The following is a 27,547-nucleotide window of genomic DNA, read 5'->3' as shown; positions in this document are numbered from 1 at the left end:
TTAAATAGGAATAATTTATTTAATGATAGTGTAGTGTTAGGTGTAATTGTAACTTAGGTTAGTTTTTATTTTACAGGTAAATTGGTAATTATTTTAACTAGGTAGCTATTAAATAGTTAATAACTATTTAATTGCTATTGTGCCTAGTTAAAATAAATTTAAATTTGCCTGTAAAATAAAAATAAATCCTAAAATAGATACAATATAATTATTAGTAATATTGTAGCTATATTAGGGTTTATTTTATAGGTAAGTATTTCGTTTTAAAAAGGATTAATTTAGTTAATAAGAGTAATTTTGGCGACGGTGTAGGGAGGCAGATTAGGGGTTAATAAGTTTAATATAGGTGGCGGCGGGGTTTGGGAGCGGTGGTTTAAGGGTGAAACAATTTATTTAGTTGCGGCGGGTACGGGATCGGCAGGATAGGGGTTAATAAATTTATTATAGGTGGCGGCGGTATAGGGGGGGCAGGATAGGGGTTAAAAAGGTATTATGTAGGTGGCGGGGGGGTCCGGGAGCGGCGGTTTATGGGTTAATCAATTTATTAGAGTGGCGGTGGGCTCCGGGAGCGGCGGTTTAGGGGTTAATATATTTATTATAGTGTCGGCGGGGTCTAGGAGCGGCGGTTTAGGGGTTAATAACTTTATTTAGTTGCGGGGGGCTCCAGGGGTGCAGGTATAGCGGGTAGAACAGTGTAGTTTAGTGTGGCTGCTTAGTGACAGCTTATCAATAAAGCTGTAAAAAAGCCGAAGAGCAGCGAGATCGGATGAGTGATAACTATCACAGTCCGCTGCTCATCTCCCCGTACTTGGTGCGCGGCTTTTTGACAGCTTTTTTGATAACTTTGGCGAGCGTATTCAGGTCCGCAGCGGCGATGTGAGGCGAGCTTAGGTGGGCGTATTGGGGCGGCGAATGCAGGTAAGTAGACATGTTGATAACTAGAGGCCAAAGAGTTTTGTCCTTCTAAGTATCAAGTGTATTTACTCAAAAATTGAAGGATTTAATAACATTCTAAAGGAAGAATGTTTTTCATAGATATTGATTTTTTTAATAACAAGAGGTTATGATTTGAAGTTAGACAGTAATAGTTTCAGAGATAGCTTGTTAAAAACATACTTTAAATAAAGTATATTGGGGTTTTCTAGTAAAAGTGGTAGAAAATACAATTTTAAGAATATGAATAAGGGTATTCAGGGAACTAATTAAATCAATTTTATGTAAGATAAAGATAGACTAGGTGGGTATTATCTAGTAACAAAATGTACGTTTTCCTGCTTCCAACCATGAGTTAGTAACAGAATCTTGAAAGCTACAAATCTTTGCTTTGAAAATTCAAGACGTGGAATAAATTCAAGTTAGCTGCAATAAACCAATTCATTTGTACCCATTGAATAGCAACTGAAAAAAATGTGACACTGTTGTATCTTACTGAAACTTTATTCACAACCATATTTTAAGAGAATACAGAAGTTAGGATAGACTATTAATCAATCACTGTGTCACCTCAAAGTACTTAATAAATATGTTTCCCAAAAGAAAGAAAATACATCCTGCTGAATATGACATATAAATAGTTATAATCAATCAAAACCATCCTGCTGTCTTGTGGCCTGGTTTCCTGGTTTGAATCATGTCTTAAACAGAATCATTACAAAACAACAACCGGCTTCTGCAATGATTTTCAACTTTGTCCTCAGGGAACCCACATTTCTGTTGTACAATCCAAGTAATGCTCCATTTTAATGTAATCATAGAGTGTAATCCTGGGTTTGTCAAGTACACTGGAAACACAGAATATTGAAGATCCAGAGAATGTAACAGTTTAGGGGCAGTGTGGCACTTTGCATTTGTTTAGCATTTGTGTTTTAACTATTTTATTCATTCGCCTGTTCACCTGCTATGGAGGGATTTTGTTCCACTGGCACTCAGTGAAGGGGAACACAGTTTAGTGGGACCCTGTAAGTGTTCTATGGGGGTTACATTATTTATTAAAGTGTCCTTGTGATTTATATTTATATATTTGTAGAGAATGCTCAACATTAATTGCTAAATACAAGCTATTTCTACAAGACAAGGGTAAAATGATATATCTTTTTATCAATTACATTAACAAAATGTTGTGTGTATTATTATTTAAAAAACAAAGGGACAAGATTATTTACAATGCTTGATGTATTTTGCAGCCCCCTTTTGTGAAAACTAGAGTATTTACATGATGATTACAAATATTACCTTTTATGAGTTGGCAGAGGTGGGGGTCCTCAGTACCGGTTAGTACCCCCACACAAAAAAAGCCCTGCTTGTTTTATTTAAACATATATACCTTTACTCCAGGCATGACAAAATTATGTACATATCAGTATTATGTTAGCATGTTTTTTTCAGCAAGAATTAAAGTTTCATTTACACTATTGTTTATCATGTTGTATCTCAAATAGTCCTTCTTAAGATGTTCAATTTAAAGGCTTTGTATCATGTGACTAAGTCAGAGCCAATAGTCACATGGTAGTGGCTATAAAACCTATCTAATGCTATAATGTAGTCACACTTGAAACATGACAAGCGTAACTAATCCCATTTTTAAAATGATATAATAAAGCTTGGACTTTTTAATTAAGAAGTGCCAGTTTTCTTTGATATCTTCAAATAGAGCATGTCATTTTAAGACAATTATTTTCAAATGTACTTCGTTCTCGTTATCCCTTGTTTAAAAAGAATACACACATATCCTACAGTAGTGGAAGCTAGCTGCTTTTTGGTGCCTGCACACATTTGCCTTTTGTGATTGGCTAAATAGATGTGTTCAGCTAACTGCCAGTAGTGCAATGCTGTTCCTTCAGCAAAGGATACCAAGAAAATGAAGCAAATTTGATAAAAGAAGTAAATTGGAAAGTTGTTTAAAATAGTATGTTCTATCCAAATCATGAAAGAAAATATTGGGGTTTCCTGTCCCTTTAAGTTTGAGCTCCTTCACAAAGTAAAACATGCTTAATCCCCAACACTGACTCCCCAGACTTTACCAATGGATCAAGCACCACCTATAGGCAGGGGTTGGGTAATTCAGTAGCAGCCTAAGGCAGTTTGCTTTAAATGCTGCGAGACAAAGGTGGCTACTTGCTAGCTTAGCTGAAAGAAACTATTGGCTGTGTAGTGTATGCTACATTTTGCTGCACAACAGATTGTGAATGGTGGAGACAATGGAGTTTTTAATACAGTATATTGTATATTAAGAATTTTATTCTATAAACTACTGGCATCATTTCTCCAAAATTCAAAACAAAAATATTGTCATTTAGATCATTTATTTGCTGAAAATGACAACTGGTCAAAATAACAAAAAAGATGCAATTTTTTTCAGACCTTGAATAACACAAAGCAAACAAGTTCGTATTTATTTTTTAAACATAACACTAATGTTTTAACTTAGCAAGAGTTCAGAAATCAGTATTTGGTAGAATAAACCCGATTTTCAATCACAGCTTTCTTGCATCTTAGTATGCTCTTTCACATTGCTGTTGGGTGACTTTATTCCATTCCTGACACAAAAATGCAAGCAGCTTGGCTTTGTTTGATGTCTTGTGACTATTCATCTTCCTCTTAATCCCTCTGTAGAGGTTTTCAGGTCTGGAGATTGGTCGGGCCATTACAGGGTCTTTATTTGGTGGTTCTACATCCACACCTTGATTGACCTGGTTGAGTGGCATGGTGCATTGATCTGCTGGAAAAAAACAATCCTCGGAGTTGGGTAACATTTTCAGAGCAGAACGAAGCAAGTTTTCTTCCAGGATAACCTTGTATGTGGCTTGATTCATGCGTACTTTACTAGGTTTAATCTGCCCAATACCATCCATACTGAAGCACCCGAGATCATCACCAATCCTCCACTAAATTTCACAGTAGTTGAGAGGCCTACAAGTCACAGTGTCTCACATCCACTGTGAGATTTGGTGAAGCATTAGTGATGATCTGGGGGTGTTTCAGCAAGGCTGGAATCGGGCATATTCATCTTTGTGAAAGACACAAGCTAACATTTTGCTTTCAGTTAGTAATATGCGTGCCAGGGTATACACCTGATGAAGCAGTCATTGGAACGGGAAACGCGTTGTGTATGCTGTATTTGATTTGATTTTAATAAAACAAAGATACTTTTAATCATTGGACTTCACAGCTTTTACAAACTTTTTGTTGAATGCTTTGCTATATCTCATTGGAGAATATCTTGTAGAGCTGCCTCTATCCCTGTGCGCAGTGGTACAGTTGATAACCAAGACACAGGAATCGCATACTCCTTGGAGGGGTTAAAAGACGAGTGAACACAGGGAATCCTGACTGTACATACCAGTGGGACGTTGCTGTTTGGCGTGAGGGCAGCTATCTGGACAAATTTTAAAGGTCCAGGAGGCTTTTGTGGCACCTATCAAGTGCTGTTTATCTTGTAAGTACGATTTATATTTTGCATGGGCAGAGCCATTGTCCTACTGATGTGCACTATTGTGGCGCCTTCTTCTGTTTTATCCTATTTCTAGACCTGCCATACTTGAACTGCTGCCAAGTTTTTGGAAGACGCATTGCAGCCATGGGATTGATACATCAGAGGCATTTGTTTGTGGACTTAACGTCTTAAGCATAAACACCGTATTATAAGAATTAATATTTTTTTACTGTTTGACACTTTCACTGTTGGTTATATAATTTTGTGTAAACACATATATTTATATTATTTGGTTGTTTAGCACTGGATAATTATATCTCTGCAATATATAGGTTGACACGATTTATTGTATGTTATAACTCAGTACGCTATTTATTAGTTGCTATAATCTAGTATGCTGTTTATGACACTATTCAATTTGGTATAACATATTGTACCATTATGCACTAGAGATTAGTTAAATTTTGTATACAATATTTTTGATATTTGGTACAAGACTCGTTGTTATTACGAGTATAATTTTTCAAATAGGGCCATATTGTGATACAATTGGTTTGCTATTACAACTTTTGATTGCTATTATATGAGTACTATTCTGTGACACAATTGGTTAGCTAATGCAACTTTTGATCACTATTTTGCTATATCGCTATTTGATATTACTATAGGCGCATCTGACTCTTATATACACTTTAGATTTTTAAAAATACGCTGCAATGTAAAGTTTCATGAATGGAAATACCCCTGTTTTTAATAGTATTTTTAAAAAACAGGCACTAATTCATGAAAGATTACATTCACTTTAATGTATTAAGTAGAGGTCTTCATTTTTATTAAATGTCTGTGACTTTATCAATGCTAGAGTAAATTACTTGAATTTTATGAATGTGTGGTTTGCTGTGGATACCACTAGAGTATTTTTGAGAATTGGGAATAACAATGCTTTGAGCCAGTGCTTGAGTCATATAATTGTCGGTGCTCTTTGACTTTGGAAGTCATAAAATCCTTATATTTTGCTATGCCCAAAAGTTGTTAAATTATGGGGCAAAATTGCTTTAAACATAGTGCTTTATAAAAACAAAAATTAAACACAAGGGTTACCTGATTTTGAGATGCTGAGTGTAATTATGGAGCACTTCTTTTTAATTTTCAGAAGAAGCAAATTCATCCCCATTGGATGACGATTATCTGTTTCATAATCTTTTTTTCAATATCCTATAACCTTTCAAGGTGAAGCCATATTGTCCCACTTTAGTCATTTAGAAGTCAACCTTTTTAATACAGTCCATTGTTGGAGTCAATCTGTCTTTTAAAGGATGTTACAGATTAAACTAAAAGAATAATTGGAGTTTATTGATTATGGGTAGCATTTTCATGACCATTTAACAAAAGAAGAATCCTTAGTTTTAAAGTCTCTGAAAGAAATAGACACAAGTGGACAGAGGAGTCATTGTTATGAACAGACAGGATTATATTGCTGTTTAGGCAATTGAATGATAGCGATCACTATCAACAGCTGAATAGAGATCCCACCATTGCTTTAAAGCAAGAACTAAGATCAATTGTAGATATGGCACAGGAAGTTTGTGTCATCAATAAATAAACAAACATTACATTATCTATGTATGGACAATACAGCTACCCCCTTTTTTTCCCTAAAATACATAGATTTCCTTCTTGAATTCCCAGGTCAACCAATTATTGCTGAAATATTTTTCTGGAGAAAGCAATGTGAGATTTTGTAGATTTTTGTTCACTTCATGTATGTCCAACTTACAGCCCATAGGCCACATAGGCTTACCACCCTCTCTCCCCTGGAAACAGCAAAACTAAAATTGCTTGCCATTTGGTCCTAGGAAAAGAATAATTAAATGTGTACTTTGGGGACTTCTGGTGGGTGGGCAAACAAGGTGGCCACAACTCAAAAGAGCCCACTATAGTGGAGAAAGTAGTCAGTGGGTACCCTGCAGTAATACCCAATGCTCACCCTTTGCCACTGGAAATATATATTATTTTTCTGTAGCCATACATTTATATGCACCTCTTTAAGGACCATTGTAGTCTAAGAATGAATGTTCTCATTTGTTAGAGCATGTAATTTTAAGACTTCTGACCAAGCGGCTTTATGTGTTTAAACTCAGCAAAAATATCACTTGGGACTTGTTTAATCCTCACAAAGGGGTTAAACATATAGAAGTACAGTTCAGGATCCACAGAACACTGCTGGTTCCAAGCAGAAACTGCAGTTGAGCCAATCAGCAGAGCTATTTGTATGACCTAGCTGTCTGTCTAGCACTGTGGATTGGATCAGCTGCAAATTCCGCTCTGGACCAGTAGTTCTTGGAGGGTCCTAAGCAGTACTTCTACTATGTGTTTAAAACTTTTGTGTGGGTTAAACACAAAGAGGTGCAGGGTTGCTACTCTTAAAATTACATGGTGTAAATATTTAGAGTGTGTAAAAATTAATTCTTCTAAAATACTGATATGCAGCCCCATGTGTTGGGAAGTTAGTCATCACTGATGTACAATATCTAGTTACAAATCTGTAAAGTTATGTCAGGGATACTGGATACTTGATAAGCAAACTGAAAAATTTGGCATGGAAATACATTTATAGATGGATTCTGTTGTCTGAGATTTCTCTATATACCTTAGCTGACCATGTGATAAATTTATAGGCAATATCTGTATGAATTAATAGATGTAACGCCAAAGCAATATAGGAAGGTGCGCTAAAATAAATCACCTATAAGTGATAATTATTACATATAAATAAGCAAGAGTATCATCAATAATTGAGTTAAAAACTATGCAAGGGGTAAAAGTCCCAACAAGGATAAGTCTCCAAATGAAGTTGGCCGCACTCCCAAACAGAGCATACTACGTAGTCACAGTCCTAAAAGACAAAGGAGTGGCACTTCATGGTACAGACCAAAGCAATAAGGTGCATAAGTAGGAGTAGAACAAGTGAACACTCACAATTGAGGTGGGCACATGAAGTGCCAAACAGGCAAGTCGGAGCTGCAGAGCTGCCTGACTGATTCACTACCATCACAGAAGTCCCAATATAACACAAAAATAATCCCACTGGTACGTCACAGGCTCAGGGCAGAGTTTGGAAGGAGGTTCAAAGGGGGAATTCCCAACCGTCACAGGAACCAACCAGCCAAAGAGATCAAAGGTTAGTGGAACAGGATATTTGGTGTCGTGGCAAGACGGAGTGGACACAGAGCGAGTAGGTTAAAAGATTATTTTAATCTTGTATGTCCTGTATCCTCCTGCCGAACTCTGCCCTGAGCCTGTAACGTACCAGTGGGATTGGTTTTGTGTCGTATTTGGACTTCTGTGACGGTAGTGAGTTAGTCGGGCCACCTGTAGCTCCGACTTGCCTGTTTGGCACATCATCTGCCCACATCAATTGTGAGGGTTCACTTGTTCTACTACTTATGCACCTTATTGCTTTGGTCTGTACTATGAGGCACCTCTCCTTTGTCTTTTAGAACTGTGACTATAGGCAATATCCTTTGTTTTGAAAATATTTGCTCAACAATATTTATTTTCTATTTGAGGGTTGTTACTTTATGTCAGGTTTGTCCTCCCATATGCCAAACAGTCACTTTTTGGGGGTAACATCTAATTTTTGGTATGGTAGTAAAAGCATTGTTTATATTGGGTGGTTCTGAAAAGAGTGATTTAGGTTTTACTAACACACACACACATATATACTACACACACACACACACACACACACACACTCACACATATATATTACACACACACATATAAAATGTATTTTTATTAATTTATTGAACGTATATGACATACACACATGTATAATACATACATACACACACACATATACTAGACACACTATTTCAAATTATTTATTGAACAGTAAAAACATAATTGAAAATAAATTGTTTTATCTTGGAGATAGAACGGTTTCATCAGGGAATATTATTTTAAACACAAAAGGCCAGATTACAAGTGGTATGTTAACAGTTACACACGAGCAATAAGGGGTTTAGCGTGGGTGTTTGTGCGCATCAGGTTTTCCTCTTGTATTAAAAGTTGAAAGTAAATGTGATTACTTGAGCACAATTGCAATTTAAGCTAGAATGATTACCAGGTCCTCAGAGATCTAGTTAAGTTGAAAGTATAGTAAATGTGATCACTTGAGCGCAATCGCGATTTACGCTAAAGTGATTACTGCGTCCTCAGAGCTCTGGTTAACTGTTTTGCGAAATTAAAAAGTTGCACAAAACAACTCAAAAATACTTTGCAAAGTACAGTTACACTCATAATAACACCATCTAATACAAAATATTACATTATTATGTTATAAAGGCTCAAATATATGATATGGGGTCTCAGGTGTTAGAAAAAAAAAAGCAGGCAAAAAGGGCTTTAACATAGAGATACATACATATACATGTCTACAGATGTATATATATATATATATATATATATATATATATATATATATTTATTATCCAACAGAGCACACTCTCACCATCAAGTACATCAACAAGGGTGCAGGCTAAAATGATCAATAATCCACGACAGTCATGCACTTGATGCTTTTTCATCTTTGTTGACACATGAAGCAAGTCTCTTCTTACACATTCTCTTACTATAGTAGGAATGTAGTATGCTTTGGAAAGCGATTATCATATTAGGTTGAGGGGTATGATCAGGACGATTGTCTGCCTTAGAAATTGTAATAAGAGAGATTTAGACCTGCTTAATATTCAGGAATTAGGAGGCGTTGCCTATAGTAGTGTACCTACTAAATAAGGGGATATGTTAGGCTACATTCACAAGTACACAGGTTAGTTATTTGATACACCTTTAGGGTTATATGTGTCCAGGTGTAGTTTTGTTTTTCTCTTTAGTGTAAGAGGGGATGGTATTCCCCTGTATGTGCTCTTATAATATATATTATATTTCACACTAATGCTGGCTTGTAATATTGATTGTTTATTTGGTTATCTATCTATGTACATGTTAATGATATATTAGCATTGGTATTATGTTAATTGTGTGGAAGGCGTTTTTTCTTAGATTTGGGGGTGGGGTCATACATCTGTTAAATACGACATTGTTTTGTTCATGTTCTGATGAATCTGATGAAGGGGTGAGATACTGCATTATTTTTGTATTGTGCACAATAAAGCACATTTTCAGAGAGTGCATGCCTGTTGTATATATAAATCCTAGATAGATAGCACTCCAGGCTAAACATATATATATATATATACATAGATTGTAAGTTCCCACGGGAATAGGGCCCTCAATCCCTCATGTATGTGTTTGTAAATTGTGTCCTGTATCTTACAAGTCTTGTATTGTTTTATTTAACCTCTTAAGGACATATGACAGATTTTTTCCGTCATAAAACAATTGAGCAAACTGAAAGCTGTGTCCTTAAAGGGTTAAATAAATTGTATTCATGGACAGCGCTGCGGAATATGTTGGCGCTTAATAAATAAAGTATAATAATAATGATAATATATACAGGGAGTGCAGAATTATTAGGCAAATGAGTATTTTGACCATATCATCCTCTTTATGCATGTTGTGCATGTTGTCTTACTCCAAGCTGTATAGGCTCGAAAGCCTACTACCAATTAAGCATATTAGGTGATGTGCATCTCTGTAATGAGAAGGGGTGTGGTCAAATGACATCAACACCCTATATCAGGTGTGCATAATTATTAGGCAACTTCCTTTCCTTTGGCAAAATGGGTCAAAAGAAGGACTTGACAGGCTCAGAAAAGTAAAAAATAGTGAGATATCTTGCAGAGGGATGCAGCACTCTTAAAATTGCAAAGCTTCTGAAGCGTGATCATCGAACAATCAAGCGTTTCATTCAAAATAGTCAACAGGGTCGCAAGATTGTAACAGCTTTGTTCAGCATATTATAGCACGATAAACAAGTACCTGTTCCCTTGGTGTCATGGTGCACAAAACTACCTGCTCGTTACTTCCAGTGATTCCGTCAAAGACCGGGAAAGGGACTTTCAAATTTATCACCTTTACTCTTTCTCCGCAGTTGTCGGCTCTTTCAGTGCATCCACACGCCTTATCCTTTAGCGGAGATGTGAATTCTCTTGGGGGGTCAGCTGTTAGGCGGTGCTCAGCTGTTGCACTGCTCCAACATACAAACAAGCTGCGCGCGTTTCACCTGTGTTCCATTGTGGAATTTAATTTTGTTTTAATTTTGTGGAAAGGGGACGAGATATTAATTGATAGTTTTATAAATTTTATTAATAATAATGACTATAATCTAAATTTTACTAAAGTCTATTCCAACACACAAATTGAATTTCTGGATCTAATTTTATATAAAGATCAGGATAGTAAAATTGCAGTTAGAAATTTTAGAAAAACAACAGATAGGAACAGCTTTATTCAAGCTAAAAGTGCACACAAGAGAAGCTGGATCCAAAATGTCCCATATAGTCAGTTCCTACGTTTGAGAAGAAACTGCACATATTTGGAGGATTTTACAGCAGAAGCCGATATTTTGACAAATAAATTTGTAGAAAAGGGGTATAGTAAGGAGGTCATTAACCAAGCTAAAGATAAAGCTCTTGCAAAAGAAAGAAGTTCATTCTTCAGTAAGGAAGATAGGCATAGAGATCAACCTATTGGTACTAGAGTACATAATGAGCTAATGACAACCCTTTCAGCTAATACTAAACCTATTAGGTTTATCACCACATATAATGAGGGGTCTAAAAAACTGGAAAAAATAATCCAGAAACATTGGCCCCTCTTAGTGACAGATCCCCTATTGAGGTCTAGAATAAACGAGAAACCAGTGTTTACATATAAGAAGGGTAAAAGTCTCAAGAATATATTGGCACCCAGTAAATTGAGAGATATTAAACAACAGAGAGGTGTCAACATCTCTATCACTGAGAATTGGTTGACCACTTGGCAAGGCACTTTTAAATGTGGTAAAGCTAGGTGCAACATGTGTGCACATGTAGATAAATCTCCCACTTTCTCTAATTCTGAGTTAACAGAAACTTTTAACATTACAGGTAGGAAAAATTGTGACTCTACCTATGTAGTCTATTTACTGCATTGTGGGTGTGGCCTACTTTATGTAGGCCGCACCAAAAGGAAAATTAGACGTAGAATAAATTAGCACATTTATAACATTAAAGAGAAGCTTCTGACACATAGTGTATCAAAACATTTCCTAGAACACCATGGCAGTAATCCAAAGTCACTAAAAGTACAGGTGATAGACAGACTGGGTTCCACCAAATAAACCAAATAGATTACTTGATTTAAGAAGACTGGAAACAAAATGGATCTACAAGTTAAAGACACTACAACCATTAGGGTTGAATATCGATATAGATATAGCTGCATATATGTAGCTTGTAAATGGATATGATAAGAATTAATTATACAGTTGTTTTGTTACATTATTTTAAAGATCCATTGCTAGTGGTTCGGTATGAAAACAAAAACAATGGCCTAATATTGAGATTCCACGAAATGAAATCTAGGGTATTCTATCTATATGTCATTTTTAACTATATTTTTAAGATACATTTATTTTTACTCTCTATATATTTATTAATCTATATGTATGTTTTTAGGCGATTTTATCAATTTTATTAATTTTATTAATTTTATTATATTGATAAAATCTTAAGATTATTTGTAATGTAGGGAGTTTTTTATTACTTGGAATTAGAGTTACAATATTTTAAGGTTCAATGTAATGTCATTTTTCTTTTCCATATATAAGTAATGTATATATTTTCTAAATATTATCTACTGATTATTTATATTTAGAGGTCTATAATAGGTATGTAGATATAGCAGTTTAATAGTGCTAGCGAGACGCATATGGTAGTTATCCTTCCGTGCATTGTTTGAGACAGTCCTTTTCCTATGAATTTATTTTTAACTCATATTAGAGATGTGCCCTTTTCACAAAATCATGTATGCACAGATAAACTATAGGAAATCTAGTGAAGTTTTAGCCTTCATGACAATCACTGTTAGCAAATAGAAGCAAGATTATGACTGTTGGTCTTAGGGAATGTAGTCCCACTGAACCGTATCTTTTTATTGTTTAAAATCCAGCACGTAACAATATGGATAAGATACATTGTATCCCCACAATATTAGGTTATAAAGTTATTTTGTAAAAGAATACTCTGTATAAGAAATATTTACCATTATTTCTTTTTTCTGCCACGAACTTTCCTCCAATCAAGTGGGTAGGATATGACACACCCACGGCAGGCCCTAAGGGGTGTGTTTGACAAACATGAACATTTAAAAAGTTGAAGAGCGCCAAAATGAACAGTACTCAATTACCTGTAAAGTGAGCAAACGTATTGCTCAAGACAAAGTTCAGTACTGTGCTGTGTGCTGAGAGAGACTGTCACCTTCGCGACATGTAGTGTTAAATGGAGAATACATTTATATATATTTAGTACCGTTCCATAGAAAAAGCAAACCAGGAAACAATACAGCGTGTTCACCTAACTTTAAACACTGAGCAAAAATGAGCAGGCAATGTGACTTTTCTTAGACCACTAGTGGGGCCGTGCAACTGATATACCTTTAAGCGGTTACTTCAAATATAAGCATCAATGCCCCTAGTATTTCTGGGTAGCCCAGCTGTAAAAAATGATCTCACAAGCAGCCCGCTATTAAACATGCAGGAGAAGATGGTGTGACAAGTAATAATGATAGTAGTACTGGCCTGTCAGCTCGTATATCCGTAGCGTTAATCAGGCTCACATCAAAGCACAGTTCCACATCTCCGTGGCTTAGAGCTGGGTCATAACAGATAAATTCCAAGAGTCACATGCAAGCATATAAAGGCATACTCACAGTGTTGGTGTTCCGCTGTTAACAACTTTTATAATCCCAGGTGTCAGTCTCGGTTGTTTAGCTTTCATGCCCAGATAACACTACTCAGCCTCTCTCCATAAAGCACGTCTTCTCCAATCAGCTAGAGTCATCCGGGTCAGCTGTAATCTGTGTCGGCCAGGACGTGCTGGCGGAAGTGGAGTCCCTGTACTCCACAGTAAATAAACAACAAATGGATATCCAGAGCGCGTCCAAGGTGGAATAAAGAATCACTTGATTTCCAAATCCATAGGTATAAAAAGCAAACCTTTATTGTAGAAATTCAGTAGGATAAAACATGGTCATAAAAACTCTCAGCAGAGAGACAAGTAAGAAAGGTCTGACCGGTTTCGGCCCAGTGTGGCCGTAGTCATAGACAGATAACAGGTATTCAAAGAACACACCTTATATACCTGTTAGCCACTCCCCAAATGGGAGTGTTATAGGAAAAAAAAAAAAAAAAAAAACTTGTTACTCTTAACTGTCTTAGAAAAGGGATATGTCATATATATGTAATTACAAATGGAGATTTAAATATATATATGTGGACTATAGGCATGTGCAATGGATTTACACTTATAGGTAAGTAAATACATTCATCATTTCTTAAATACATAGACTGATCAAAAACAGCTAGGTAATAACTGTGAATGAAAAATAATGAATAATAAATAAAGTAATAAGTATCAAAACAAATTTCAAAACAAATTTCAGAATGGCCAAATGCAAACACTGGTTCATAAATGCAAATTTACAAAAGTAATTTTACAAATGTATTAAAGAAACAACAATCAATATGAAAATATTAAAAATTGTTATTAATATTTAAATATGAACTAGATCCATACAATCAAATGGCTAAACAATAAAATGAACATTTAGTGCTTCATACACTAAGCCTAAATATATAATGAAGATGTATTTATAGAAAAGACACTCTTAAACCTTAAGGTGTGCCTGCCAGCCCAAAAAGAGGTGGATTGCTAAGTGGCTATAAGTATTAACCTAATCTGGAATGCCAAGGAAAAAATGTCAAGCACTATCTGTGCCAATAATTAATAATGTCGAATTCCGAATTGAAACCCTCAGGTACCAGGCTACCGAGCCTGTGTATCCAGTAGATCTCTTGCCTGGAGAGGATATGAAATAAATCACCTCCCCTAGGTGGTCTGGACACTGACTCGATAGCCCGCCACCTGAAGGTTGTTTTTTATAGGAAAAACAAATTGCCTTGTACTCTGGTGTAGGATCCTAGGGATTGTCTAGGGATCCTACACCAGAGTACAAGGCAATTCTAAGGGCCTGTTGGATGATGGGGTGGAGATGGGCATTATCGATGAGCAGACATATGAATGTCTGCTGGTGGATAATCCTGTAATGCCCATCTTTCACCACCTTCCAAAGGTCCACAAGAGCCTGGTGGATGTACAGGGCAGGCCAATAGTGGCAGGAATTGGTTCCCTTTTGGAACCTTTGTCCAGGTGGGTGGACCAATTCCTGCAACCACTAGTTCAAAGATTACCTAGCTTTGTGAAGGACACTACCCATGTGCTCTCTAGACTTGAGGATGTTATTTGGGAGGAGGGGTACAGTTGGACTACCATTGATGTTGTGTCCCTGTACTCCTCCATACCACACGAGTATGGTCTGCAAGCCGTTTCGTATTTTTTGAAAAGAGAAACTGATCTTTCCCCTGAACATGGAGAGTATGTGCTGAGAGCGGTTAGTTTTCTACTCCGGCATAATTTCTTCATGTTTAGGGGTAAATTTTACCTCCAGAGACGTGGAACTGCTATGAGGGCAAAGTTTGCCCCCTCCTATGCTAACCTGTTCATGGGGTGGTGGGAGCGGTTCCACGTCTTTGGGGGTAATAGAAACCACACTCAATATATTGTAAAATACTTGCGCTATATTGATTACCTGATGGTCATCTGGTCAGGCAGCAAAGACCAATTAGACACTTTGGTTGATATGCTCAATGTCAACAGTGTTGGTCTGCGATTCACCTTTGAGTGGAACCAGACTAGCATAAACTACTTGGATGTTACCCTCAGATTTGATGGTGATACTGGGGGGGTATCCTCATCTCTCTACAGGAAGCCAATTTCCGGGAACACGCTGTTGCATGCCAGGAGTAGCCATCCCAGGCATGTCTTTAAAGGCATTGCCAAAGTCCAATTAATGCGGATAAAAATAAACTGTTCCCGGAAAGAGGATTTCCTGAGGGAGAGTGAGGATTTGAAAGTGAGACTAAAGGAGAGAGGTTACTCTAAAAATCTGATCAACAAGACCTTCATGGAAGTCTCTGCAATGGATATGAGATGTTACCAAGGAAGGTCAAGAAACAACAGACTGAGGAATGATACTTCCACTAGAATTAAACCCACTCTGGTCACTGCTTTCTCTAACCAATTCGACAAGGTTTGTAAAGTTATTGAAAGGAATTTGCCTATACTTCGAGGTGATACAGTATTGAGACAGATTATGGATGATGGATGCAATTTCATCTATAAACGTAATTTGACCCTGGGCAACATTTTGTCTCCCAGTATGCTGCCTCAACAGGATAGTGGTAGCTCATGGCTAAAAGTCAAGGGAACATATAAATGTGGTAAAAAGACATGCAAGTCATGTGACCACATGGTTGTTTCAAAAACCTTTTCTTCAACCAAAACGCTGGAGGTTTTTTACACTAGGGGTTGCATCAAGTGTGGCAGTAGATATGTAATTTACTTAATTGAATGTACCCAGTGCAAAAAACAATATGTAGGCAGAACCACTAGGCCTGTGGGCAAGCGGATTAGGGAGCATCATTCCTATTTCTCTCAAGAAAGGGCTGTTTCTGCTCTATCCAAACATTTTCTGGAGGTACACATGGGAGATGTTGGAACCTTCAGGTGGCAGGCTATCGAGTCAGTGTCCAGACCACCTAGGGGAGGTGATTTATTTCATATCCTCTCCAGGCAAGAGATCTACTGGATACACAGGCTCGATAGCCTGGTACCTGAGGGTTTCAATTCGACATTATTAATTATTGGCACAGATAGTGCTTGACTCTATAATTTTTTCCTTGGCATTCCAGATTAGGTTTATAGCCACTTAGCAATCCACCTCTTTTTGGGCTGGCAGGCACACCTTAAGGTTTAAGAGTGTCTTTTCTATAAATACATCTTTATTATATATTTAGGCTTAGTGTATGAAGCACTAAATGTTCATTTTATTGTTTAGCCATTTGATTGTATGGATCTAGTTCATATTTAAATATTAATAATAATTTTTAATATTTTCATATTGATTGTTGTTTCTTTAACACATTTGTAAAATTACTTTTGTAAATTTGCATTTATGAACCAGTGTTTGCATTTAGCCATTCTGAAATTTGTTTTGAAATTTGTTTTGATACTTATTACTTTATTTATTATTCATTATTTTTCATTCACAGTTATCACCTAGCTGGTTTTGATCAGTCTATGTATTTAAGAAATGATGAATGTATTTACTTACCTGTAAGTGTAAATCCATTGCACGTGCCTATAGTCCACATATATATATTTAAATCTCCATTTGTAATTATATATATATATATATATAAAACACATCCCTTTTCTAAGACAGTTAAGAGTAACAAGTTTGTTTTTAATTTGTTTTTCCTATACCACTCCCATTTGGGGAGTGGCTAACAGGTATATAAGGTGTGTTCTTTGAATACCTGTTATCTGTCTATGACTACGGCCACACTGGGCCGAAACCGGTCAGACCTTTCTTACTTGTCTCTCTGCTGAGAGTTTTTATGAACATATTTTATCCTATTGAATTTCTACAATAAAGGTTTGCTTTTTATACCTATGGATTTGGAAATCAAGTGATTCTTTATTCCACCTTGGACGCGCTCTGGATATCCATTTGTTCTTTACTCAATTACCTCTTGATAAAGTCCGCCCGAGGTTCGGGGGAAACGCGTCGAGGAAAAGGACACTGCTCCTGGTCTTTCTGTGTGGACGGTCATTGCGGTAATACAGAAGGGCAGTCCGGACGCCTTGTACTTACCGGGATCGGCGAATAGGAACTGTTTGTCATCTCTGTTCCAGCGCACACGAAAACTGTTTAAATCTACAGGCTCATTTTGTTTTTAATCTTGTAAGTGCAACATTGTTAGTTGCGTGTGTTTTTACCAATAAATCTTCACTTGAATCGTGCCCTGGTGCGCTTCTGTTTCTTTTTCTTTTACAGGTTATTGTGTGTGTGATATTGTATGTTCATCTTTTTACATGTGTCAGCTTAGTGTGCAAGTAAAAACAGTTTACTTTCAACTCATATGAGAGCAGCCTGATGCACGCAAAAAGCTTACTTCTAGCGCAGTTAATGCTCGAGCGGGAGTGTTAAATAGTGATCCACTCGTAATCTGGCCCAAAATGTGAGTATTGCATAAATATGATTTTTCATGTTTTCAGCTACTTGACTGCAAAAGGCCCCACTGTACATACATATATATATATATATATATATATATATATATATATATATATATATATATATATTATATATATATATAGTATATATGTCTATATATTTAAATATGAAAAATCATATTTATGCAATATTCTTATTTAATAAAGTGTTTATGTAATGTAAATATTTCACATTCCAATGTTCTTCACATTACGGAATATGTTCTAAGTATATTTTAATAGATATTTCTATATCTGCTTGCATGTAAGGATATTAATTTTTTTCCCTACTTTTCACGCTCCATATGCTGTAGCGCATCATGTCCGCCAGACATCGCTGAATGCTAACAGCATACACTGTCGGCATTTAGCATTGCTCAAGTAGTTCTGGTGAACTGCTTGTGCAATGCCACCCCCTGCAGAATCGCGGCCAATCGGTCGCTAGCAGGGGGTGTCAATCAACCCGATCGTATCTGATTGGGTTGATTGCTGTCCGCTGCTCAGAGGCGGTGGACCAGTTAAGGAGCATCGGTCTTAAGACCGCTGCTTCTTAATTGCTGTTTCCGAAACAAGGGGAACAGGGGCCTTTCGGGCCTTGTTAAATCTATCCCTTTGGGGGAATATGTCAACACTGTTGAGATATTTGAAGTTCGTCTTTTTTGCGTGTATTGTGTTAGCGCTCGTGTAAAACTTTTTACTTTCAACTTGTAATACCTGCACTACCAGGTATTGTGAAAAAAAGCTTACTTTGAATTAATTTATCAATCGATAAATAGCATGCTAATTCTAATCCAGCCCAAAATGACAGCAGATGATAAAATGTTGTAATTGCTATAAATGTTTGTTCTGTGTAATAGATGGGTTAACTGCCTACTGAAAGCACCTAGTTGTGCAAAACTCATCTGATGGTTTGAGAGCAACTGGAGCCCTACTTTGCTTCATATGTCTTTGAGTTTAAACATACTTTACTAAAGGATTTGGATTTTATGAATGTTCGACTGTGAATTATCTTTCCTGCCCAACTAAATAAACTCTCTTTTATAGACACTTAAAAAAAGGATACCAAGAGAACAAAGTATATTTGATAATAGAAAAGTCTCTAAAATAAATGTAAACAGAAATCAAACTGACAAACAGACACATAGAAGCCTATTTATCAAGCCGTCAACTTTCTTGCATTCAACGGCACCAATACGCTCGCCTAACATCGCCTAACATCGCCGCCCCGGACCTGAATACGCTCTCCATATTTATTAAAAGAGCTGTCAAAAAGCTGCGCACCAAGTACGGGCGATGAGCAGCGGACTGTTGTTAACTAACAGTCATCAATCTCGCTGCTATTCGGCTTTTTCCCAGCTTTACGTATATCCTGTCACTAAACACCGCAGTTATACTAAAATGTTTAACCCCTATCCCTGATTGGAACAGCCAATAGAATGCAAGCTCAATCCTATTGGCTGGTTGCATCAGCCAATAGGATTTTTCCTACCCTAATTCCGATTGGCTGATAGAATCCTATCAGCCAATCGGAATTCAAGGGACGCCATCTTGGATGACGTCATTTAAAGGAACTTTCATTCTTCAGTTGGATGTCGTTGGAAGAGGATGCTCCGCGTTGGATGGCTTGAAGATGGACCCGCTCCGCTCTGGATGGATGAAGATAGAAGATGCCGTCTGGATGAAGACATCTGCCCCTCTGGAGGTCCTCTTCTGCCCGGATCGGATGAAGACTTCTGCCCCTCTGGAGGTCTACTTCTGCCTTGTTGGGTGAAGACGTCTCAAGGTAGGGTGATCTTCAAGGGGGTAGTGTTAGATTTTATTAAGGGGGGATTGGGTGGGTTTTAGAGTAGGGTTGGGTGTGTGGGTGGTGGGTTTTAATGTTGGGGGGGTATTGTAAGTTTTTTACAGGTAAAATAGCTGATTACTTTGGGGAAATACCCCGCAAAAAGCCCTTTTAAGGGCTATTTGTAATTTAGTATAGGGTAGGGATTTTTATTATTTTGGGGGGGCTTTTTTATTTTATTAGGGGGATTAGATTAGGTGTAATTAGTTTTAAAAACTTGTAATTATTTTATTACTTTCTGTAATTTAGTGTTTGTTTTTCGTACTTTAGTTTATTTCATTTAATTGTAGTTAATTGTAGTTAATTTAGGAAATTATTTAAATTATAGTGTAGTGTTAGGTGTAATTGTAATTTAGGTTAGGATTTATTTTACAGATATATTTGTATTTATTTTAACTAGGAATTATTAAATAGTTAATAACTATTTAATAACTATTGTACCTAGTTAAAATAAATACAAAGTTGCCTGTAAAAAAAAAAAAAATAAGCTAGATACAATTTAACTATTAGTTATATTGTAGCTAGCTTAGGGTTTATTTTATAGGTAAGTATTTAGTTTTAAATAGGAATAATGTATTTAATTGTAGTTATTTTATTTAGATTTATTTAAATTAGATTTAAGTTAGGGGGTGTTAGGGTTAGATTTAGTGGTTAATAACTTTATTATAGTGGCGGTCTTTGTGGGTGGCAGATTAGGGGTTAATAAGTGTAGTGTAGGTAGGTTGCGGCGACATTGGGGGTGGCAGTTTAGGGTTTAATAAATATAATGTAGGTGTCGGTGATGTTGGGGGCAGCCGATTAGGGGTTCATAAGTATAATGTAGGTGGCGGCGGTGTCCGGAGCAGCAGATTAGGGGTTAATAATATAATGCAGGTGTCAGCGATGTCGGGGGCGGCAGATTAGGGGTTAATAAGTGTAAGATTAGGGGTGTTTAGACTCAGGGTTCATGTTAGAGTGTTAGGTGTAGACATAAATTTTCTTTCCCCATAGGAATCAAGGGGGCTGCGTTAGGAGCTGAACGCTGCTTTTTTGTAGGTGTTAGGTTTTTTTTCAGACGATTCTGCCCCATTGTTTCCTATGGGCAAATTGTGCATGAGCACGTTTAGCCAGCTCACCGCTACCATAAGCAGCGCTGGTATTGAGGTGAGATGTGGAGCTAAATTTCGTTCTTCACTCACTTTTTAGAGGCTAACGCCAGGTTGAAAAAAATATGTAATACCAGCGTTGTTTGAAGGTGAGCATAAACTAAGCGTTAGCACCGCACCCCTGTTAGCGCAAAACTTGTAATCTCTGTGTAAATGTATTAACCCCTTTCCCGCCGCTCCCGGACCCCGCCGCCACTAAATAAATGTATTAACCCCTAAACCCCTGCCTCCCTCATCACTACCACTTACTAAACATATTAACCCCTAAACCACCAGCCCCACTCATTGCCATAAACTAAATTAACCTATTAACCCCTAAACCTAACAACCCGCTAACTGTACATTAAAATTACATCATCCCTATCTTATAATAAATTAAAACTTACCTTTAGAATTAAATTAAACTATAATAAACTATTAATTAACCTACCCTAACTGTTATACTAAAATTACATTAAACTATATTAAACTATTAATTAATCTACCCTAACTGTTATACTAAAATTACATTAAACTACAAATTAAATTAAATATATTATATAGTTAAAAACCTAACCCTACTCAAATAATTTAAATCTACTATTAAAAATTACAAAGTTACAAAAAACTAACAACTAAGTTACACAAATTAACAAACACTAAGTTACAAAAAAATAAACACTAAGTTATACAAAATAAAAATAAATGATCAAATATTTAAACTAATTACACCTAATCTAAGAGCCCTATGAAAATAAAAAAGCCCCCCCAAAGTCAATAAAAAAGTCCGCCCAAAGTCAATAATCTAACATTAAAACCCACCCAATATACCCTTAAAAAAAACCTAACCCCCGAAGATCCACTTACAGTTTTTGAAGACCCGACATCCATCCTCAACGAAACGGCAGAAGTCCTCATCGAAGCCGGCAGAAGTCTTCATCCAAGCGGGCCGAAGTCTTCATCCAAGCCGGCAGAAGTCTTCATCCAGACGGCATCTTCTATCTTCATCCATCCGGTGTGGAGTGGCTCCATTTTCAAGACATCCGGCACAGAGCATCCTCTTCTTTCAACGTCTTCTTGAGCAATGAAGTTTCCCTTTAAATTACATCATCCAAGAAAGAGTCCCTTAGATTCCGATTGGCTGATAGAATTCTATCAGCCAATCGGAATTAAGGTTGAAAAAATCCTATTGGCTGTTGCAATCAGCCAATAGGATTGAGATTGCATTCTGATTGGAATAGGCAATAGAATGCTAGCTCAATCCTATTGGCTGATTGCAACAGCCAATAGGATTTTTTTAACCTTAATTGCGATTGACTGAGCAACTGAAGTATACCGTGTACAGCCCATATTTGAGGGCTGGATGAAGTGATGTCATGCGATTAAAATAAAACATTATTTTATATAGATTTGGAGCCTTGTTTCAAGACCAAATAAGGTAGATTGGATTGTGATGATTGATGTGTTTTAAAATATGTGGTCCATTATGGACCAAAAAAGAAAACGTTAGTAATCCTTTAAGAAGCAGTGGTTGTAAGTCCGCTGCTCCTTAACCTCTTTAATTCATCCCAATCCAATATGATCGGGATGATTGACAGACCCTGCTAGCGGCTGATTGGCCACTAGTGATAAGGGCACAACATTGCACAAACGTTCTGTGCACCCCTCCCTTGTTCCCAGTTTTTCTGGCTTTGAGAGCCTGCATTGTGTGGCTGTGTTAGGGACTCAGGTGTTGGAAAGGACCTTGACGTAGTGCCTGAGCTTATCCCATTTGGCCAGATGCGGTGACTAACCTTTCCATTTTAAATCTTAGCTGTGAGCTAGCTGTTGAGTGCTGGGTTTCCTTTATGTTTTGTGCAATGATAAATGCGGACGCTATAGCGAATCATGTCCGCTCGACACTTGATAAATCAAGAACATAGGCTGATAAACAAAGGGAAATACAGATGGACAGGTGACTGACATTTTTATTTTCTGTCCTAATCCAATCCATTAGAAGTTCCCCAGTTTAACAAAGTTAATCTGTACACAGTAAGAAGGTGGTATAACAAGAAAGTTTGGTTATATTTTGATTGGGTACACAAGAAAGAAATTCTAACATTCTTTTCAGGGATATTTTTATTTTGTTCGTGTGTGTGTGGGGTGGGGGGTGTTGCACACCTAAACCAAAGCAAAATATATACAGCAAATGGCAGCTAAATGAGCCAATATTAACAATAACTCCTACTATGATTCAGTGTGTTTTTTTTGTTTTTTTTAATTAACAGGGACATACGAGTCAGATGTAAATGTTACAAAATTAATATAAAAGTCAAGTGCTAACACTTCATTAATAACAATATAGCCCGATACAAAATAACCTGTTGTTGTATAAAGAAGAATTGCATAAACAAAGTGTAATACTCTGAGACCTTGGGAAGAAAACAAACAAAAGCCATTATGATGTAGGATTTCAAACATACAGATATCATGCTCTACCAAATAATGAAAATAACTTTCAAATATAGAAAATAAAAATGTTAATGCATATCAGTGTGGGTGACATTCACATCATCTTTAATAATGTGACTTCCTGCACCTTTACACCTTTGTCTCTTTGGGCATTTCATTATGGCATTTCAGATCATTATTATTATTAAAAATGGATAATGATGTTTAATGAAAATGGACTTAAAACCCCTCACACTCAATTGCTCTTCAGCCATAAAACTACAAACAGTTCTAATAACTTGAATCCTAGAATCCCCAAACCTAAGCTTATCTGTTTTATTTCCATTAAGACACATGTACCTTCCACATCTAGCGAAAGAACCATAATCTCTGTTTGATGCACAACCTACTTTTATATTTAAAATGAACTTAAAGGGATAGTAAAGTCAAAATTGAACTTAAAGGGACATGAAACCCCAAAAATGTCTTTCATGATTCATATAGAGAATACAATTTTAAACAACATTCCAATTTACTTCTATTATTTATTTGCTTCATTCTTTAGATATCCTTTATAGAACAAATAGCAATGTACGTGGGTTAGCCAATCACAAGAGGCATCTATGTGCAGTTACCAATCAGAAGCTACCAAGCCTTTTTTAGAAGTTAAAAGTTGTTTAAAATCACATAATCTTTCTAAACCATGAAAGAAAAATATGGGTTTAATGTCCCTTTAAATACATTGGCTAGACCATGGCATTTTAAACAACATTCCAGTTTACCTATATTATTTAGTTTACTAATGCCTAGATTTAGAGTTTTGCGTTAGCCGTCAAAACCAGCGTTAGGGGGTCCTAACGCTGGTTTTGGCCGCCCGCTGGTATTTAGAGTCATTCAGGAAAGGGTCTAACGCTCACTTTCCAGCCGCGACTTTTCCATACCGCAGATCCCCCTACGCCATTTGCGTATCCTATCTTTTCAATGGGATCTTTCTAACGCCGGTATTTAGAGTCTTGGCTGAAGTGAGTGTTAGAAATCTAACGACAAGACTCCAGACGCAGAGAAAAGCCAGGAGTTAAGAACTTTCTGGGCTAACGCCGGTTCATAAGGCTCTTAACTACTGTGCTCTAAAGTACACTAACACCCAAAAACTACCTATGTACCCCTAAACCGAGGCCCCCCACATTGCCGCCACTCTGTTACATTTTTTTAACCCCTAATCTGCCGACCGCACACCGCCGCAACCTACATTATACCTATGTACCCCTAATCTGCTACCCCTAACACCGCCGACCCCTATATTATATTTATTAACCTCTAATCTGTCCCCCCCCAATGTCGCCGCTACCTTACCTACAATTATTAACCCCTAATCTGCCGACCGGACCTCACCGCTACTCTAATAAATGTATTAACCCCTAAAGCTAAGTCTAACCCTAACCCTAACACCCCCCTAAGTTAAATATAATTTTTATCTAACGAAATAAAATAAATCTTATTAAATAAATTATTCCTATATAAAGCTAAATAATTACCTGTAAAATAAACCCTAATATAGCTACAATATAAATAATAATTATATTGTAGCTATTTTAGGATTAATATTTATTTTACAGGCAACTTTGTATTTATTTTAACCAGGTACAATAGCTATTAAATAGTTAATAACTATTTAATAGCTACCTAGTTAAAATAATTACAAAATTACCTGTAAAATAAATCCTAACCTAAGTTATAATTAAACCTAACACTACACTATCAATAAATAAATTAAATACAAATACCTACAAATAAATACAAATAAATACACTAACTAAAGTACAAAAAATAAAAAAGAACTAAGTTACAAAAAATAAAAAAAGAACTAAGTTACAAAAAATAAAAAAATAATTTACAAACATTATAAAAATATTACAACAATTTTAAGCTAATTACACCTACTCTAAGCCCCCTAATAAAATAACAAAGCCCCCCAAAATAAAAAAATGCCCTACCCTATTCTAAAATAAAAATTGAAAAGCTCTTTTACCTTACCAGCCCTTAAAAGGGCCTTTTGCGGGGCATGCCCCAAATAATTCTGCTCTTTTGCCTGTAAAAAAAACATACAATACCCCCCAACATTACAACCCACCACCCACATACCCCTACTCTAACCCAAACCCCCCTTAAATAAACCTAACACTAAGCCCCTGAAGATCTTCCTACCTTGTCTTCACCACGCGGGGTATCACCGATCCGTCCAGAAGAGGGTCCGAAGTCTTCCTCCTATCCGGGCGATGTCTTCATCCAAGCGGGGGCTGAAGAGGTCCATCATCCGGCTGAAGTCTTCATCCAAGCGGGGGCTGAAGAGGTCCATCATCCGGCTGAAGTCTTCTATCAAGCGGCATCTTCAATCTTCTTTCTTCCGGCTCCATCTTCATCCCGCCGACGTGGAACATCCTTCCTCCACGACGAACTCCCGACGAATGAAGGTTCCTTTAAGGGACATCATCCAAGATGGCATCCCTCGAATTCCGATTGGCTGATAGGATTCTATCAGCCAATCGGAATTAAGGTAGGAAAATTCTGATTGGCTGATGGAATCAGCCAATCAGATTCAAGTTCAGCCAATAGATTCAGCCAATAGATTCAAGTTCAGACAATAGAATGCAAGCTCAATCTGATTGGCTGATTGGATCAGCCAATCGGATTGAACTTGAATCTGATTGGCTGATTCCATCAGCCAATCAGAATTTTCCTACCTTAATTCCGATTGGCTGATAGAATCCTATCAGCCAATCGGAATTCGAGGGACGCCATCTTGGATGACGTCCCTTAAAGGAACCTTTATTCGTTGGGAGTTTGTCGTGGAGGAAGGATGTTCCGCATCGGCGGGATGAAGATGGAGCCGGAAGAAAGAAGATTGAAGATGCCGCTTGATAGAAGACTTCAGCCGGATGATGGACCTCTTCAGCCCCCACTTGGATGAAGACTTCAGCCGGATGATGGACCTCTTCAGCCCCCGCTTGGATGAAGACATCGCCCGGATAGGAGGAAGACTTCGGACCCTCTTCTGGACGGATCGGTGATACCCGGCGTGGTGAACTGAAGACAAGGTAGGATGATCTTCAGGGCCTTAGTGTTAGGTTTATTTAAGGGGGGTTTGGGTTAGATTAGGGGTATGTGGGTGGTGGGTTGTAATGTTGGGGGGGGTATTGTATGTTTTTTTTTACAGGCAAAAGAGCAGAATTCTTTGGGGCATGCACCGCAAAAGGCCCTTTTAAGGGCTGGAAAGGTAAAAGAGCTTTTAAATTTTTATTTTAGAATAGGGTAGGGCATTTTTTATTTTGGGTTGCTTTGTTATTTTATTAGGGGGCTTAGAGTAGGTGTAATTAGCTTAAAATTGTTGTAATATTTTTATAATGTTTGTAAATTATTATTTTATTTTTTGTAACTTAGTTCTTTTTTTATTTTTTGTACTTTAGTTAGTGTATTTATTTGTATTTATTTGTAGGTATTTGTATTTAATTTATTTATTGATAGTGTAGTGTTAGGTTTAATTGTAGATAATTGTAGGTATTTTATTTAATTAATTTATTGATAGTGTAGTTTTAGGTTTAATTGTAACTTAGGTTAGGATTTATTTTACAGGTACTTTTATAATTATTTTAACTAGGTAGCTATTAAATAGTTATTAACTATTTAACCCCTTAATGACTGAGGACGTGCAGGGTACGTCCTCAGAAAAAAGGCAGTTAATGCCTGAGAACGTACCCTGCACGTCCTCGGTCTGGAAAGCAGCTGGAAGCGATCCTGCTCGCTTCCAGCTGCTTTCCGGTTATTGCAGTGATGTTATTTGCAGTGTGGCCCTCTCTGCACCGGAGATTGTTGGCTTACCGCGTTGGTGGGTGGGAGGCTGGTGGGAGGCGGGTGGTGGCCATCGATGGCCTTGGCGACGTGCAGGAGGGGCGGGATCGTGGGCGTGGGCGATCGGGGGCGCGCACTGACGCGCGCGCGTGCACGGAAGGGCGGGGGCGGGCGCGTGCACGGGGAGGGAGCGGGTGGGAACCGCTACACTACAGAAAAAAGTAAAAAAAAAAAAGCATAAAAAAGGGAATAAAAGTTTTTTATTTATTAATCAATTAAGGTGTTGGGGTTTGTCTGTTAGGGGGGGTGAATCTACACTACAGAATTTCTATTTTTGTTTTAAAAAAACACGTTTTTTTCTTGAAACTGGGTACTGGCAGACAGCTGCCAGTACCCAAGATGGCCCCCAATAATGCAGAGGGGGAGGGTAAGAGAGCTGTTTTGGGGGTGGATCAGGGAGGTTGGGGGCTAAGGGGGGATTCTACAAAGCAGCATATATAAATATGCTAAAAAAAAAAAAAGAACAAATTAA

General features: G+C 37.2%; 1 protein-coding gene across 6 annotated transcripts in view; it reads left to right on the top strand.

The window, feature by feature from the left end:
• The window catches only part of EPHA10 (EPH receptor A10), a 1,001,793-nt gene that overhangs the window by 540,117 nt on the left and 434,129 nt on the right, over positions 1-27,547 (top strand). The window lies entirely within an intron of this gene.

This window comes from Bombina bombina, chromosome 3 (assembly GCF_027579735.1).
Source record: "Bombina bombina isolate aBomBom1 chromosome 3, aBomBom1.pri, whole genome shotgun sequence".
NCBI lineage: Eukaryota > Metazoa > Chordata > Amphibia > Anura > Bombinatoridae > Bombina > Bombina bombina.
The sequence above is the reverse complement of the archived record's forward strand: the minus strand, read 5'-3'. Positions and strand labels throughout refer to the sequence as shown.